Genomic DNA, 19,000 nt, shown 5'->3' with positions numbered 1-19,000 from the left:
TTACACTGAATAAGGTATTGCGGAAGCAATCCACATCGATGTTTGGTGGCAACAATTTAGGAGTTGGGGTAGGAAAGCAGAAGGAAATGATGGTTTCACAGCAGCAGCAGCACACACACACTCTATGTTTACAATAAAAATTCCATTGCGGCTCTTATTACTGACTGGGCTCGACAAACATATCCTTGCTGTACAGCTCAGAACATGCCGACCGGCACATCAGGTGAAGGCACAAAGACATTTCCTGTTCCTGCCAAACACTTTCTGATGGCCTAGAGCACACCAGGTTTAAGCAAACACTCATTACATTACCCCTCAGCATTTTTTGAACCAAATCAGTTATGCACAACTCTGCCAAAAATCTACAGTACTTGGGAGCTACAGGCTTTTCTTTGTGTTTGTGCTGCGGAGGCCAGAGTTATCGGTACCAGGACCCTAGAAATTAAAGACTTTGTGTCCAAAATGCAGACAAAGCTATTCCATCAATACCACAGTAGAGTGGGCCCTCCCCCAAATCAACAATGTCACAGGGTAAAAATCCAGGCATTTCCACCTTAACAGCTGTCTGAGTGTAAAGTGATGTCATCATAGTCCCAGATGACCTTAGGCTGCTTTGCCCTTTTGGGGAGGGGGGTGGGAACAGAGAGAGAGAGAGAGCTGACTGGTGGTCGTTTAACCTGAGGATCACCACACTTAAAGCGAGGGCAAGGTTGAGCAGGCCTTCATGAATAACCTCAGGCAGTACAGGAATTGACCCCGTGATATTGGCCTCGCTCTGCATCACGAACCAGCTGTTCCGCCAACTGAGCTAAACTGGCCTGACACCACTTGGACTGCAGGGGTTCTGAAAGGCAATTAGGGATGGACAAAAAAATGGTGGTGTTACCAGCATTCCATTAATTTAAAAAAAAAGACTGCGTCAACCTCAGTCTACTATCAGCAAAACAGGACCTTAAGCAGATTGGATATGACTGCAAGGGGACTGTTCTTGTAGTCTCTACAAAGTTCACATCAGCTTTCAACAACTGATACATTGTCTTCCCCACCCCGACATTGTGGAGTGGGGGAGGGGAGAGGGGAGGGGATAGGGGGAGGGGGAGGGGAGAGGGAGGAAGGTCCAATATTGGACCAAAACTGGACTGCAGGCGTGCTCTGGTCTAGAATAAGGGGCCATTGTCTCAGGATATAGGGTAGGTCATTTAGGAGCGAGCTGAGAATAATGAATGCCATAATGAACGACGGAGTCGACTCAAAAGGCCAAATCCTACTTTCTATGGACGCAATTTACTGGCCGCATCCTGCAGGAATCGAGCCAGGAAGCGGACGGTAGATCCCACGAGAGGCCTCTTCCGGGATTTCTGATAGTCGTTACACAAGACGTTGCAATCTGGACCCCGACCACAATGGGCGGGATCCAGACTTGCATATTTAAGTGAGCTTAACTATGCTGACGCTGGGGCAGCACGGTGACACAGTGGTTAGCACTGTTGCCTCATGGCCAAGGACACAGGTTCGATCCCAGCCCCGGGTCACTGTCCATGAGTTTGCACATTTTCCCGTGTCTGCATGGGTCTCACCCCACAACCCAAAGATGTGCAGGGTAGGTGAATTGGCCATGCTAAATTGCCCCTTAATTGGAAAATTTTTGTTTAAAATATGCCGACACCAGATCTAACCGGCCCCCGGGATCTACTGGCATCACTGACGAGCCTCCAGCCGGGCGCCGTTTAGCACTGGACCCCACAAACAGACACCAAGTGGATTGGCATTTGGGGGGGGTCTCCCAGGCGATCGGAGGGCCCTGGGTGGTTGGCCCCTGGGCAGGGTGGCACCCAGGCCCTGCTGATGCCACCTGTGTGCCAACCTGGCACTGCCAGTTTTCTCAGGTGGCACTGTCAAGATGCCCAGGTGGCATTTTACCCGGGCAAGGGATCGGCCCGTAAGAGGTGGGCTTGAGGACCCCCCCTGTCCCCTGACAGTCAGGTTGGGGCCTTGAAGGGGTCTGGGGGTCACGACAGGGAGTCAAGACATCGGGGACCATTTAAAAATGTGTCCCAATCTGTTCCTGCACGGACGTGCAAAGCTTCTCAGTGCAGGAAATGTAACTGAGTGAGGCCTCGGCGGGGTATTCCCTGCTGAGGCCCAAAAGAAGAACAGAGTACCGTTCAATAGTGGGGTCATTCTCGGTGTTTAATGCTGCCCAGAAAGGGACTCTTTTTTTCATTTGATCGCACACTATAATTCAAACATGTGTCGGAGCATTAAAACACGTTTTATTGATATAGTACCTTTGATGCAGCAGAATTCCCTATGATACTTAGCAAGGGCAATATAAAAAAACATTTTAAGTAACAAAGGGGGAAAGAGCAAAGAATAACATGTACCTATACTTGCCAGGTGTGGTAAGATCAGGAAAGTGTCACTGCAGCCTATTCTTCAAAGCAAGCAATGTGCATCTAAGAGGGGTATGCGAGTTCTGAATTACAGTGTGATCACATTATTCTTTGATCTCATCAGTCTGGACCAGATTAAAGTTTCTAATGGATTTGAGATCCTTTGCAGCTTGCGGTGTCAATCCAGCTCCCAAAGGGATTGGACGCTAAACATAAAACTGTCCTCAACTATGCACAAGCGGAGACCTGAATTGTCACCGAGAAGGAAGGGTTCCTGCGCCTTCGACAAAATGGTGACAGAAAGTCCAGAGGTCCCGCCCCAAACCCTGCACCCACCAATTTCGTTGGGAGAGGTGGAGAAAGGGGGTGGAACATTTTCATACATCTACTGGCCACAGAGCCAGCTGCACATTTCACAGTAGTAATTTTGATCAAAGTTTCAAAATAAACCATCTGTGGGCTCTGGTAATTTGAGGAAAAAACATCCAAACCCACTGGAGTTCTTTGGAGGGATAAGGTACCCTTAGGGAGATGTCAAGTACCCTTTTGGGATTGTTGAGAGTAATCATGACCATGGGTAAAAAAGTAGATATGCTCAGTGGAACTGTCAAGTTGGAAAGTCAGTCAAATCTCCTACCCTTTAAATTTTGAAAAAGCAAGTCTTCAGTCTAAAAAATAACTTTGCTTACAATTTCACGAAATGTTTGTTAACACAAGCCTGCCTGCCATTATAATATTATTTCTATTTGACTGTTCCCACAACCTATCACCATCACAGTGGGAGCCCGTGAGTTCACAGTTTGATTGCCAACTAAGTGGTTATTAAGAAATTAGCTGTGGTTGGTGTGGGGCTATGATTGCAATTTTATGTTTTAGAAGGGACTAATCATTTAAATGTATTGAATGGGCTTTTATAATTAGTGTTTTAAAAAAATATTGTGAACACTCTAATAGATATTGCAAAGTTTATTTAATCTAACCATTGCTCCTGGTGCTGTTCATGGCGGATATTGGGTGAGTTGGCATGAAGGATATGAGAATCACGGGTTAGCATCAAGTTGGTACAGGGCTGTAATGGGGCATGGAAGGTGGCAGAGGGACATAGGTTGGCAAAGAAAGGGATGAGATGCCATGAAAATACAGCACAAAACAGGCCCTTCGGCCCACGATGTTGTGCCGAACTTTTGTCCTAGATTAAGAACAAATTAATCTACACCATCATATCTACACCCCATCATTCTACCGTAATCCATGTACCTATCCAATAGCTGCTTGAAGGTCCCTAATGTTTCCGACTCAACTACTTCCACAGGCAGTGCATTCCATGCGCCCACTACTCTCCGGGTAAAGAACCTACCTCTGACATCCCCCTATATCTTCCACCATTCACCTTAAATTTATGTCCCCTTGTAATGGTTTGTTCTACCCGGGGAAAAGGTCTCTGACTGTCTACTCTATCTATTCCCCTGATCGCCATGGGAGGGTATGAATTAATATGGGGCATGGGGAGTGTCTCCCAGGGGCGAAGGTTTAAGGGCTGTTTTTACTGCTTTACATTCTCTACTTGCCGAGGTGAGTGCAGCTGCAGCAACACTCAACACGATTCAGGTCAAAGCAGTCCACTTGATCGGTAGCCCACCCACCACCTGAAACATTCACTCTGTACACCACCGACACACGGTGGCAGCAGTGTGTACCCCTACACAAGATATGTTTGAATCATAGAACTTACAGTGCAGAAGGAGATCATTCGGCCCATTGAGTCTGCACCGGCCATTGGAAAGGGCACCCTACCTAAGCCCGCACCTCCACCCTATCCCAGTAACCCCATTTAACCTTTTTGGATACTAAGGGCAATTTAGCATGGCCAATCCACCTAACCTGCACATCTTTGGACTGTGGGAGGAAACCGGAGCACCCGGAGGAAACCCACGCAGACACGGGAAGAACGTGCAGACTCCGCCCAGACAGTGACCCAAGCTGGGAATCGAACCTGGACAGTGACCCAAGCCGGGAATCGAACCTGGACAGTGACCCAAGCCGGGAATCAAACCTGGGACCCTGGAGCTGTGAAGCAACTGTGCTAACCTCATGCAACTCGCCAGCCCTCCAAGCCATCCTGACTTGGAAACATATCATCGTTCTTTCACTGTCACTGGGTCAAAATCCTGCAACTCTCTCCCTAACTGCACTGTGGGTGTACCTACACCAGATGGACTAAAGAGGTGGTTCACCACTTTCCCAAGGCCTCTTCTTGGCTACAGATCCTATTTTTTACGTGGTTTCTCCTGACAGTCAATGCTGCACTCCCGGAGGATCCAACAGCAGATTCATTCTCGTGCACACTACCAGAATGGCTTCATTTCTCAAGGGCCGTGATATTTAAAATGAAAGCCCGCAACGGAGGGTCGTTGAACATGTTAGGATCAACCAGCAGAAGTACAGTTGCTCCCAGCATGGGTCAGGACAAGAGGGAAGAAGAAAAAAAAAGTACAAATATCACCCCCAAGCCCAAATTCAAAGGAACAGCATTTCCGGAGCAGGAAAAAAAGCTCCTTTTAAACCTGAGGTAACTGCAGGTTTCCAGCAACACTTCTACTATTAAGACTTAGCGAATCTTTATCACATTGAAAACACAGCCAGCAGATTGGCAACAATCCTTTTTTTTTTCCCCAGAATAAATTCACATCATGTGTAGAGTAAAACTGTACAGGGGAAGCAAAATTAGTGCAATGCTACGTATATGCATCCTGAATAAGTAGGCCTCAGAAGGGCCACACATTGTTCACAAATATGAACCCCAAAACCATCGGCATCAGTTGCCATCATAAATTATACAAGTGATTAACAGGAAACTACATGCCAAGCTCTTCATTGCTGGATAAGCTCCAACCTTCTAAACTTGCAAAGACTTCATAGTATAAGAGAACTAAACCACCTGCTGTACATGTTAAACACACGGAGATGGTTCCAGTGAGTGATAAGTAAATATACCACATCATGTACACAGGCTAAGGGCTTCCCCAAGTTGACTGATTAGTCTGGGGAAGGTGCAATTTTCTGGGTGATGCAATTTGCCCCCATTGGGCTGAATTATTTTCACAAAGTTGGGGTGACTCGGGAATGCCGAGGGATGGCCTGGTTCATCTGGCACTGCCAACCTAGCTGGATTGCGGAGATAGGCATGTCCTATTCCTCCACATTTTTTATGGAGTCGGCATAGATTTTTAAAGAGTCACGGTTCATGGCCCCTCAGAAGCATCATGCATGAGGGGATTTTTTTCAAAGGCAAGGTATTCCCCTCCACTCATCCCTCTTTGGTCTCTCGTTCCCCTATGTCAGGCTATCCCCCTCCAACCAAGAGGGAATTTATGCGTGGAGTCAGAGGAAACGGGTGAGATTCTTAATGAGTACTTTGCATCGGTATTCACAAAGGAGAGGGACATGACAGATGTTGAGGCTAGGGATGGATATTTAAATACTCTAGGTCAAGTCAGCATAAGGAAGGGGGAAGTTTTTGGTATTCTAAAAGGCATTAAGGTGGACAAGTCCCCAGGTCCGGATGGGATCTATCCCAAGTTACTGAGGGAAGCGAGAGACAAAATAGCTGGGGCCTTAACAGATATCTTTGCAACATCCTTGAGCACGGGTGAGGTCCCGGAGGACTGGAGAATTGCTAATGTTGTCCCTTTGTTTGAGAAGGGTAGCAGGGATAATCCAGGGAATTATAGACCTGTGAGCTTGATGTCAGTGGTAGGCAAACTGTTGGAGAAGATACTGAGGGATAGGATCTACTCACATTTGGAAGAAAATATACTTATCAGTGATAGGCAGCATGGTTTTGTGCAGGGAAGGTCATGTCTTACAATCCTAATAGAATTCTTTGAGGGAGTGACAACATTAATTGATGAGGGCAGGGCTGTAGATGTCATATACATGGACTTCAGTAAGGCGTTTGATAAAGTTTCCCATGGCAGGTTGATGGTAAAAGTGAAGTCGTATGGGGTTCAGGGTGTACTAGCTGGATGGATAAAGAACTGGCTGGGCAACAGGAGACAGAGTAGTGGTGGAAGGGAGTGTCTCAAAATGGAGAAAGGTGACTAGTGGTGTTCCACAGGGATCCGTGCTCGGACCACTGTTGTTTGTGATATACATAAATGATCTGGATGAAGGTATAGATGGTCTGATTAGCAAGTTTGCAGATGATACTAAGATTGGTGGAGTTGCAGATAGCGAGGAGGACTGTCAGAGAATACTGCAAAATATAGATAGATTGGAGAGTTGGGCAGAGAAATGGCAGATGGAGTTCAATCCGGGCAAATGCGAGGTGATGCATTTTGGAAGATCTAATTCAAGAGTGGACTATATGGTCAATGGAAGAGTCCTGGGGAAAATTGATGTACAGAGAGATCTGGGAGTTCAGGTCCATTGTATCCTGAAGGTGGCATCGCAGGTCGATAGAGTGGTCAAGAAGGCATACAGCATGCTTGCCTTCATCGGAAGGGGTATTTGAGTACAAGAGTCGGCAGGTCATGTTACAGTTGTATAGGACTTTGGTTAGGCCACATTTGGAATACTGTGTGCAGTTCTGGTCGCCACATTACCAGAAGGATGTGGATGCTTTAAGAGAGGGTGCAGAGGAGGTTCACCAGGATGTTGCCTGGTATGGAGGGTGCTAGCTATGAAGAAAGGTTGAGTAGATTAGGATTGTTTTTGTTGGAAAGACGGAGGTTGAGGGGGGATCTGATTGAGGTCTCCAAAATTATGAGAGGTATGGACAGGGTGGATAGCAACAAGCTTTTTTCAAGAGTGAGGGTGTCAATTACAAGGGGTCACGATTTCAAGGTGAGAGGGGGAAAGTTTAAGGGAGATGTGCGTGGAAAGTCTTTTACGCAGAGGGTGGTGGGTGCCTGGAACGCTTTGCCAGCGGAGCACGATAGCATCATTTAAGATGCATCTAGACAGATATATGAACGGGCGGGGAACAGAGGGAAGTAGATCCTTGGAAAATAGAAGACAGGTTTAGATAAAGGATCTGGATTGGCGCAGGCTGGGAGGGCCGAAGGGCCTGTTCCTGTGCTGTAATTTTCTTTGTTCTTTGTAACCACACCCTATGGCTCATCCTACTCCCATTGCCAAGCTATGGCACCTCCATGCCCAATGACTCACGATAGAATCAATGAATGCTATAATGAAAGGAGGCTGTGTAAAAATGCATGTCATGCACAGCTTTCGACTATGTGGACAAAAATATTATTGCACTAGAATACAATAACAGTTTCAATCATCCAGAGGCTTTAAAGTATCAGGAACAAACAAACACAAGTCCTTGAGACAAGTTAACCTTGTGTAAATAATCATAGTAAAAGATCAGAGAGCCAGAGCAGTCAATCAAATAATATTTTCTCTGGGGTGTAGGTGTTAACAAAAGAGTAATGGATGTCTGTGCTCTCAAGGTGGGTGGGGGAGGGGGCGGTTGTCATGAGGTGGCAAGGATGGGGCGTGTGTGGGAAATGAGGGAGTGAGAGGGGTAAGGATTGCAGAGCCTGTGTTTTAATTTGAACAGGGACAAAATCCCAAAGCCCTCCTCTCCACCCAGCAACCCTTGCGGCTGCCGGTAAACTTTCTCCCAAGATGGGTGGGCTGAGCTTGGAATTTCCCCGACTCGCGCTGTCCACCTCGAGGATGAAAATTCAGGCCCACATCTGAGGCAAGGGTAGCGGAAAGCAGACAATTTTCACTCTAGTTATACCTGCACACATGCAAATACCAGGTGAGCTTGGGGATTTAACACAGTGGGAACTAATCATGACCCAAGTGTCAAATGTCACTCATTTTCAAACTCACATATCAGAATAGCCACATGGACAAGGTACCAGGGGGGACTGTCTATGTCCGTGCAACCAGCCCAGGATAAGTAAAGCATATGTGGGTCTGCCACATTACCACAACTAAGGCAATGCTGTAAGATAATAAAGTGATAGGTAAGGTACCTCACAGAAAAAAAGAGCACAGCAGTTAGGCCGACACTCCACTGCAATACTGAGGGAGAGCTGCACTGACATGGGTGTTGTCTTTCAGATGAGACATTAAACCACGCCCTTCCAGGTGGATAGAAATAATAATAATCTTTATTATTGTCACAAGTAGGCTCACATTGACACTGCAATGAAGTTACTGTGAAAATCTCCTTGTCGCCACACTCCAGCACCTGTTCGGGTACACCAAGGGAAAATTCAGAATGTCCAATTCACCTAACAAGCACATTTTTCAGGACTTGTGGGAGGAAACCGGAGATCCCGGAAGAAACCCACGCAGACACGGGAAGAACGTGCAGACTCCGCACTTGCAGTGACCCAAACCGGGATTTGAACCTGGGACCCTGGTGCTGTGAAGCAACAGTGCTAACCACTGCGCTACCGTGCCCAGGGCATTATTTTAAAGAGGAACATGGGAGTTCTCTCCCATCCTGATCAATAGGAGAACAAAGATTGAAGATTTGGGTGCGAAACTTCTGAGTTTATAAAATTATTTATTTTCAATAGCAACAAACATGCCATGCTGAAACGAGAGGAATTTGTCATCAAGAACTAACGGTGTGCAAATTAAACGAGGGAAAGGGATGTTATCAGCCAACGTAGAACCAAGTGAGCTCGTGGGCAAGTCAAAAATAAAAATAGTGGAGACTCTGGGATGGTGTTCGACCTAAATTGCAGCTAACACACCAATAACTGCACTACTTCTATCATTGCTGGTGGCAGCCATGGCTGTGAGTAGCACTCTATCATCACGGAGTCAGTGGCTTGTTGGTTCAGGTCCCATTCCACGACTTGAGCACAATAATCTAGACCGACACTCTAGTAACAGTACTGAGAGAGTGCTGCCCTGTCGGAGGTGCCGTCTTTCAGATGAAAACATTAACCGTGGCCCCATCTGCCCTCCCGAAGGGCATACAAAAGATCTCATGATCACTATTTCGAAGGGGAGCTGGGGCACTCTCATTAGTACCCTGACCAATACCCATCCCTCAATGAACACAACAAAACCAGATGTTGTAATAATAATAATAATAATCTTTATTTGTGTCACCAGTAGGTTTACATTAACACTGCAATGAAGTTACTTTGAAAATCCTCTAGTCGCCACACTCCGACACCTGTTCGGGTACACTGAGGGAGAATTCAGAATGTCCAATTCACCTAACAAGCCGGAAACCGGAGCACCCGGAGGAAACCCATGCAAAACGGGGAGAATGTGCAGACTCTGCACAAACAGTGATCCAAGCTGGGAATCAAACCCGTTCCCTGGCGCTGTGAAGCAACAGTGCTAACCACTGTGCTACCATGCTCACAGTGCTGTTTGTGCCAAGCCTGCAGTGGGCAGATCGGACAGTTACCAAAGCCAGAACAGTGACTGTACTTCATTGGCTGTAAAGTGATTTGAGATGCCCAGTGATGGTGAAAGGTGCTATTGGGCAGCATGGTGGCACAGTGGTTAGCACTGCTGCCTCACAGCTCCAGCAACCCGGGTTCAATTCCAACCTCAGGTGACTGTCTGTGTGGAGTTTGCACTTCCTCCCAGTGTTTGAGTGGTTTTCCTCCGGGTGCTCCGGTTTCCTCCCACAGTCCAAAGATGTGCAGGTTAGGTGGATTGACAGTACTAAATTGTCCCTTGATGTACAACGCTATGCAGGTTGGGCAGGGTGCTCTTTCAGACGGCCGGTGCAGACTTGATGGGCCGAATGACCTCCTTCTGCACTGTAGGGATTCTATTTTATGGAATTACTTAAGCTTCTGTCAGTGGAGAAAGAGCAGCGGAGTGGGACCATAAGGACAGCACAGGTTCACTTCCTTCTGTGCTATATGATTCAATATTTAATGTAGACACTCGGCGATTCAAAATTAGTAAGTTCATTCCTCAGGACTGATATCATTTGTCTTTATTCATTCATGGGATGTGGGCATCTCTGGCTGGGAGAGCATTTGCTGCCTATCGCTAATTGCCCTGCTTGGTCCATTCCAGAAGACAGCTAAGAGTCAACCACATTGCCGGTGTCACATGTAGGCCAGATAAGGATGACCTCTTTACTTCCCCAAAGGAAGGAAATGTTCCCTAAAGACATTAGTGAATCAGATGGGCTTTTACAACAACTAGACAATATATTGAGTCCAGATTTTTATGGAATTCAATCAGCATCAAATGTGGTGGAATCCGAACCCAGGTCTCCAGAGCTTTACCGGAATACTAGACCAGTGATAATACCACTGCACCGCATTGCTGCACCCCCCCCCCCCCCCCCCCCCGGTATGAGAGTCAAGAAGGAATACAACTAGAGAGCAATAATTGGCATTTTTATAGCACCTTTCACAAGATCAGCAAGTCCCAAAGCGTTTGTTGAACCGATGAAGCTCTTTCGAAGGGCAGTCATTGTTGCTGGAGTAAATGAATGCTTCAGGTTTTAGAAGTGACAGTAAGTAGCATTTCAGAAATGAGTTGCAATTCAGAAGTACACTCGTTTTGACAACCGGACCACTTTGCTTTTACCTTGCCCACCCTGGACAAACATGTCATCAAGAAACATTTTGAAGCACGTTTAACTCGTCAGTCCTGTAGGGTGCACCACTCGCGCTTCCCACTTTGGTATTTGTTTTTTTGCTAAATTCAACTTAAAACATCTGCTTTGACCTTTCATTATGAATATTAATTCACAACACTTTGCTTTTACACACGGTCTCCTAGGGCAACTGGTGTCTGTTGAACGACCAAGACCATTCATCACTGCTTTTAAGGGGATGGTGGGGAAAGCGCACTCTTACCCGGAACTGGAACACTGTTTAACTGGTAACCACTAATAAACAATGCATGATTAGAAGGAACTTGTCACGCTGGTTTCAAGATCAGCTCTCTTGTTTTGAGGTCGCAATTTCCTGACCCAGATGTAAAGATCTAAAAATAAGAACTGAAGAAAAAAATTGAATTGCAATTGCCCATCAAAATTACAGGAGCCCCTTTTCCAAATGGGCCACTTTCTGACTCCATAAACTAGGATGATCTTTTAAGGGCTCGGACTATTAAACTAGGAAGGGCTACACATTTGTAATGTCATCGCTCAGATAGCAAAACAGAACGATGAACAATTGCTGATTCCGGCAAGATTAGACTACATTACATCTGACTTGCACAGCACCTTCCATGGTGGTGACACAGGACCTATCCATTTCTGTGCAGCTCCTTTACACTGCAGATAAATAACATTGAGTCAACGTGGTGTTGTTCCTGCCCAAGTTGGTGGATTATAAAACTGTCTAAAATATGCCAAGTTCAGTTGTACTTGTCTTACATTTCACGACTCGCTTTCATACAATGCAGATAATTCCTTTAGCCTTCCCCTTCTTTATTTTCCTCAGTGTAGTCATCCCCTGTGTAATAAATTGCAGGAGAAGGTGGTTTGTGCACTCCATTTTGGATGCCTCCTCAACGGCCTACTCATTCATTAGGTGCTATATCACTATCTCCCCCGCCCCGACTGCAATTCACTCCCCTTTGTAATAAGAACATAAGAACTAGGAGCAGGAGTAGGCCATCTGGCCCCTCGAGCCTGCTCCACCATTCAATGAGATCATGGCTGATCTTTTGTGGACTCAGCTCCACTTTCTGGCCCGAACACCATAACCCTTAATCCCTTTATTCTTCAAAAAACTATCTATCTTTATCTTAAAAACATTTAATGAAGGAGCCTCTACTGCTTCACTGGGCAAGGAATTCCATAGATTCACAACCCTTTGGGTGAAGAAGTTCCTCCTAAACTCAGTCCTAAATCTACTTCCCCTTATTTTGAGGCTATGCCCCCTAGTTCTGCTTTCACCCGCCAGTGGAAACAACCTGCCCGCATCTATCCTATCTATTCCCTTCATAGTCTTATATGTTTCTAGAAGATCCCCCCTCATCCTTCTAAATTCCAACGAGTACAGTCCCAGTCTACTCAACCTCTCCTCGTAATCCAACCCCTTCAGCTCTGGGATTAACGTAGTGAATCTCCTCTGCACACCCTCCAGTGCCAGTACGTCCTTTCTCAAGTAAGGAGGCCAAAACTGAACACAATACTCCAGGTGTGGCCTCACTAACACCTTATACAATTGCAGCAGAACCTCCCTAGTCTTAAACTCCATCCCTCTAGCAATGAAGGACAAAATTCCATTTGCCTTCTTAATCACCTGTTGCACCTGAAAACCAACTTTTTGCGACTCATGCACTAGCACACCCAGGTCTCTCTGCACAGCCGCATGTTTTAATATTTTATCATTTAAATAATAATCCCTTTTGCTGTTATTCCTACCAAAATGGATAACCTCACATTTGTCAACATTGTATTCCATCTGCCAGACCCTAGCCCATTCACTTAGCCTATCCAAATCCCTCTGCAGACTTCCAGTATCCTCTGCACTTTTTGCTTTACCACTTATCTTACTGTCGTCTGCAAACTTGGACACATTGCCCTTGGTCCCCAACTCCAAATCATCTATGTAAATTGTGAACAGTTGTGGGCCCAACACGGATCCCTGAGGGACACCACTAGCTACTGATTGCCAACCAGAGAAACACCCATTAATTCCCCACTCTTTGCTTTCTATTAATTAACCAATCCTCTATCCATGCTATTACTTTCCCCTTAATGCCATGCATCTTTATCTTATGCAACAACCTTTTGTGTGGCACCTTGTCAAAGGCTTTCTGGAAATCCAGATATACCACATCCATTGGCTCCCCGTTATCTACCGCACTGTTAATGTCCTCACAAAATTCCACTAAATTAGTTAGGCACGACCTGCCCTTTATGAACCCATGCTGCGTCTGTCCAATGGGACAATTTCCATCCAGATGCCTCGCTATTTCTTGTGGGGATCCTGAGGCCAGTTGCAACATCTCTACCACTGACCCAGCCAAGACCAGCAGGCTCAGGGCTCTACTCCACTGTATGACTGCTCCACACTAGGCAGGGCATTTGTCCAGGGAGGCAGTCAAAGAGATTCTTTTTTAAACTTAAGGAACTATCTGGAACTAAAATTCTCTGCTCTCCTTTCCCCTATTGTTTCAATAGATAGTCTTATAGTGCAGTGGCAATGTCACTGGGTCGAGCAATCCGCAGACCCAGGCTGATACTCTGGGGACATGGCTTCAAATCCCACCACGCTAGCTGGTTGAATTTAAATTCAATTAATAAATAAAATCCAGAATTGAAAGTGATCGTCAGTAATCGTGACAACAAAATAACCGAGAATCATTTTTTTTTTTAAAAAAGCAACAGGTTCTCTAATGTCCTTTAGGGAAGGAAATTTGCCATCCTGATCTCGTCTGGCCTACACGTGACTCCAGACCCACAGAAATATGGTTGATTCTTAAATGGCCCTCTGAAGAAACCACTCAGTTCAAAGACAACTAGGGATGGTTAACCACCGCTGGCCTTGTCAGCAATGCCCACATCCCATGAATGAATATCAAAAAATGTTTTCGAAGACTTTTCATTCAGAAAGAATTTTGAAGAAGAGTTATTTTAAATATTGGGTTTTTGTACGCACATTATTTTTAAAGAAGTTCAGTGAAATCAATGGGCACGATTTAACAAAAAAAAAAACAGAGACCCGTAGAGGGCAGTTTTAGCAGGGTTTTCCCGCCGCTCATAGCGCTCGGAATGACCCAGCTATCGAATGGGACGTTATTTTTAATCGGACCTCAGCGGGGAAGGCACGTACCTTCATTTCATATGCTAAGGAGGTCCGCTTCCCAGTGCAGGAAAAGATCTCGATACCCCGATCTATCGATTTTCCAACGCCACCCCCGGATCCCCTCAACACCCCAACTTACCTGTTGAGAGGTCCTCAAGCCCACCGCACCCCATCTCATAGGGCAGGTCACCTTGGCACCACGGCATAGACAGGGACAAGATAGCAGCAGAAAAAAGTCATCAGAAAGATTTTGAAGCCTTGTTTACTGCTGTCATGATGCTAAAAACGGCGATAGGACACCAGAAATGCTGGTGTGTGCAGTCAGAAATCTCTCGAGTCATGGCTGATGATCGACTGTTGTGGGGAGTCAAGGAACTTTATTATTTAATATCATTGCGTAAATACATGTTGTAGAGATTAAACTCACGGAATCCCATTTTTACTGTTTTTTCTTAACGTTTACCGGTGTTTTATCTCTCTGCTTTGGGGAAGATTGAGACTGGACACTATGAAATACATGAACATCCGCTTCAAATGTGACTGTTACTCACCAATTACACCATTGTGTAAGTCAACTCCCGAAAGTTAAGATCTTCAGACCATTTACGGGAGCGAGGTCATATCACTTGTAGCCATCTGGGATGGCCACTTCCCGATTACAAAATGGACACTTTGCAAAGATTGCAGGGAAAATAGACAATACTAAGAAAGCAAGCAGGTGCAAGGTTTGTCTGTTGATTGGAGCCATAGCTCCCAGAGTAGACCGATGCTGCAAACCATTTCCATACTAATGAGCCATTCCCAGGAACAAAAATGTAACATTTAAGCAAACAATACCACGACAGACACCCCAGCGCCAGAGGAGACCAGAACAAAGCAGGCCAACGGCCACCTAGGGCATGCCCAGCAATCAGGGCACCCACCCCTCTATTGGAGGAAATCGATAAGAACGATTGGGAAATGGCCCAATTAATTGGAGCCAAGTTCAAGGCCCGCCCAAAAGCGCGCAAAGCCCCTTTTGGGTATAAGAAGAATCCCCCAAAGAGAATCGCTCTCTTGCGGCCCGGCTCTCACCAAGGAGAGACTTGCCCAACAGCAACATCAGAACAAGTAAGTCCAAGGTCAACGTACGCTACGAGACAGACGCTCCTAGCTGTTATCCTGTACCAACCCGATCCCAGCAACCTCAGAACCGAACAACGGCCATTGTTCCTCTGACTGAGTGGGTGCCCGAAGCTAAGTATAGGCTTTTAGCAGTAGTGATAGTTTAGTTTGTAGAGTTTTATGCATGAGTATATTTGACTGTGTGTGTAAATAAATGAGCATCGAGATCGCTTCTCGGCCTTTTGGCTAAGATCAAGTGTCTGTAGATTGAGCCTTTGGTTCAGATCTGGTATGTCTCTCTTGTGGGGACCATGAATTGGATTCAATTTGAATTAGTTTTTTGGAGCAGGCGAGGAGCTGGATAAGGGGTTCGCCCCTGGCCCACACTCTGAGCCCTGGCTTGGTAACTCAGAAAAGGAATACATTTTTTTTTTTTTAAATGAGCATTGTGTTTGAACTTACTAACTGGTGTATCGAGTCTTTGATCAGTATTCGGTTTTGAACCTTGTGGCGGTATCAAGAGATACCTGGCGACTCTAGAGCAAACGTAATTAGAATTAAGGAAGGTGACCATATTGGCCGCCATCTTCAAGCCAAATTAAGAGAAACACAATTAGCAACACACTGAACTAAAGAAGACAAATATTGAAGCCCAGAATTTAGAATTCTACTTTTGTCCTGAATTGTTTTCATGGGCAGATTTCATGTGTCGCTGTTGATTTTTATTTTATTCATTAATGTGATTCATGGCCATCACAGGAGAGGCCAGCACTTTCTGTCCATCCCTAATTGCGCTGCCTTCTTAAGCTGCTGCAGTGCATGGGAATTATCATTTCTCGTCACGGTTTTTGACACAATCGAGTGGCTTAATAGGCCATGTCAGAGGGTAGTTGAGGGTCAGTCACATTGCTGTGGATCTGGAGTTACAAAAAAAAAAAGCCAGACTATTAAAGAGGGGCAGATTTCCGTTCACTCAACTACATTAGTTGAACTAGTGTAGGACAACTTCATGATCACCATTAACTGACACAGGAGGCCTTGTGGCGCAGTGGGTAGCAATCCTGCATCTGAGCCAGAATCTCTGGGTTTGAGTCCCACCCCAGGATTTGATGGCTAAGGAAGATGCGTTCATAATGCGGCCAAACAGGTTAAGTGCGTCAACCCTCCAACATGCCAATGGTTGGCGATAAGAGCGGGAAAGACTCCTGGTCAGCCATGCTTCATGCGGAGTGGCACCCCTCAAGCTATAAGGCCCTGGTGATAGACTGGCAACCTGTTCTGCAAATAACTAGCTATGGGAACGGATGAGGGTCTGCCTGAGTGCACCACTTAAGTGTGTGAAGAGAATTGGAATTAACATATACTGGCTTATTGCATATTTGCTTAACTAGCTGAATTTTAAATGCCACAGTGGGATTTGATCTCAGGTCAATCACCCAGACCCCTGGATTAAAGTCCAGTAACATAACTATTTTGCTACTCAACCCAAAGTACCCCATGCGAGTGCAAATATCTCAACGTATCACAAGTACAGGCAATGCATTCAATAGTTGGGGTTTACAACTTTGATTAAAATGTGAAGACAATTTCACAACAGATTTATATATATTTACAACTCCTGTTATGTTATTTTTGCAAGATGCATCTTCGTAAGCTCTGAGCTCCACTTTAGGTAAACTGGTCTCTGGAATGAAATCTCAATGAATGGAACCAGTAACGTATATTAGACGTCAAAGCCTTTGGTTGGTGGAAGCAGTCTTCTTGCACAGGAGGCAGCCACTCAGTCCATTGGGTCAGTGTTGGCTCTTCTGAAAGAGCCACGCCAAGTAGTCCCATTAGCCCACTCTTGCCCCACAGCCCCGCAATTGCTACTTGTTCAATTATACACCCAAGCCCTTTTGAAAGTTATTATTGAAGTTTCACTCTTTCAGAGAGCACATTCCAGATCAGAACTTGCTGTGATAAAAACAAATTCTCCTCATCTCCCCACTGGCTCATTTCCCTCCTCTATCTTAAATCTGTCCTCCATTAACCAAAGCCAACTTCCATTGGAAACAGGTTTGCCTCATAAAAAAAGACCTCCATAATTTTGAATGTCTTCTACTAAATTTCTCAAATTTCCCCTGCTCAATGGAGTACAGCCCCAGCTTCTCCATTCTTCCGAATGCTGATGGTCCTCATCCCTAGGATCATTTGAGTAATTGTAACAGATGTTTCCTCTAATCTCTTTAAATCAGAGTCCCATGACAACTGACTCTCCTGCCAATGAAAACAAAAATTCTTACTACATCCCCTTGCTCTGGTCGCCACACTATAGAAAGGATGTATTTGCACTAGAGAGGGTGCAGAGGAGATTCACCGGGATGTTGACTGGGCTGGAGTGTTTCAGCTGTGGAGAGGCTGGTTGGGCTCAGAAAAGGCTGAGGGGGAACCTGTTTGAGGTGTCCAAAATTAGGAGGAACATAGAAGGAACTTTCTCCCTTAGTGGGGAGTCAATAACCAAGGGGCATAGATTTAAATTAAGGAGCAAGTGATTTTGAGGGGATTTGAGGAAAGACGTTTTCACCAAGAGGGTGGTTGGAATCTGGACCTCACTGCCTGAAAAGGGTGGTAGAGGCGGGAACCCTCAATATTTAAGAAGCATCTGTCTTGATGGCCGGCACAGACACAATGGGCTGAAGAGCCTCTTTTTGTGCTTATAAGCCTCTTTCTGTGCTACAAAACTAAGGCTCTAGCAGAACCCTTCATGCTCAAGAAGCAATAACATGACCAGAAATATACACAAACATAAAATAGTTGAACTTTCTGAAGAAAAGCGATGCTAACTACTCAATATGCGAGCTATTGTGGTTCTTTTTGTAACAAGCACATTTCTCCAGTGCAAAACTGTATCCAGCACATCCTGACCATTACCAAGAGGCTTCAGACACAAGACGTTTCAAAAACAAGCCAAAACAAAAGAGAATAAAGAAAGACAGAAAGGGGCCTCAAACGATCAGACTGCTTCAGTCATTACAGCAGAGTTGATCCTGAGGAACTCTGCTTATTTACAATAAACAATTTAGCTTGTGTTCCTGCAGCTCGCTCACTGAAAACACACCCAGATGGATCGGAGATCCCGCTTCCATCTCGCAGCTACAAAATCCTAAAATCCTTCCTCGAAGAAAGTAACTCATAGGTATTGGCGCACCTCGGACAAAATTGTCTCTTCTGCCCATCGTTTTGCATTGAAAACTGCTCGTTTGCAAGATCACAAAACTCAAGCAGTGCATGCTTCGTGTTTTCAGCTTAATTCATGAAAACACAATCCATTCACATGCCAAAGACGGGTGAGGTAATTAATTAACAAAGCACCTACAGAGCAGTTTGAGATGCTCAAATGATTGTACATTCCTTTACAGGGACACCCACTGTCTTCTAGAATACGTTCAGCTATTCATCAATACCAAACAAAATCTTAGGTAGCCTCTCAGAAATTCCAACGGAGTTTAATGCACACATACAAAGGGGGAAATGTGGAACACATTGTGCCAGTTTCTCAACTGTGCAACACGGCCAAGGATGTATTATGTCCATGCACGTGAAATGCATTCTAACACCATTTTGGCTTGGGCAATATTCAGGCAAATCTGAAGGCTACCATGAACAGGCGAGAAGTCCTTTGAAAGTAGGGACCCAACATTTCAGTTACAACCTTTCATGGAGCATTGTCAACGTTGAAGTAAATGGATCAGTGGAGACTACCAGAAGATAGGTTAGTTTCTTCTTTATAACAGATTG

The 19,000-nt window shown here is 45.4% G+C and overlaps 1 protein-coding gene and 1 non-coding gene across 2 annotated transcripts in view; one reads left to right on the top strand and one right to left on the bottom strand.

The window, feature by feature from the left end:
* slc24a3 (solute carrier family 24 member 3) overlaps positions 1-19,000 on the bottom strand; it is a 633,998-nt gene that overhangs the window by 574,184 nt on the left and 40,814 nt on the right. The window lies entirely within an intron of this gene.
* Positions 15,447-15,640, top strand: LOC140430212 (U2 spliceosomal RNA). Its single transcript, XR_011949365.1, has one exon. It is a non-coding gene; the product is annotated as a U2 spliceosomal RNA (small nuclear RNA).

Source organism: Scyliorhinus torazame, chromosome 1 (genome assembly GCF_047496885.1).
Source record: "Scyliorhinus torazame isolate Kashiwa2021f chromosome 1, sScyTor2.1, whole genome shotgun sequence".
NCBI lineage: Eukaryota > Metazoa > Chordata > Chondrichthyes > Carcharhiniformes > Scyliorhinidae > Scyliorhinus > Scyliorhinus torazame.
The sequence above is the reverse complement of the archived record's forward strand: the minus strand, read 5'-3'. Positions and strand labels throughout refer to the sequence as shown.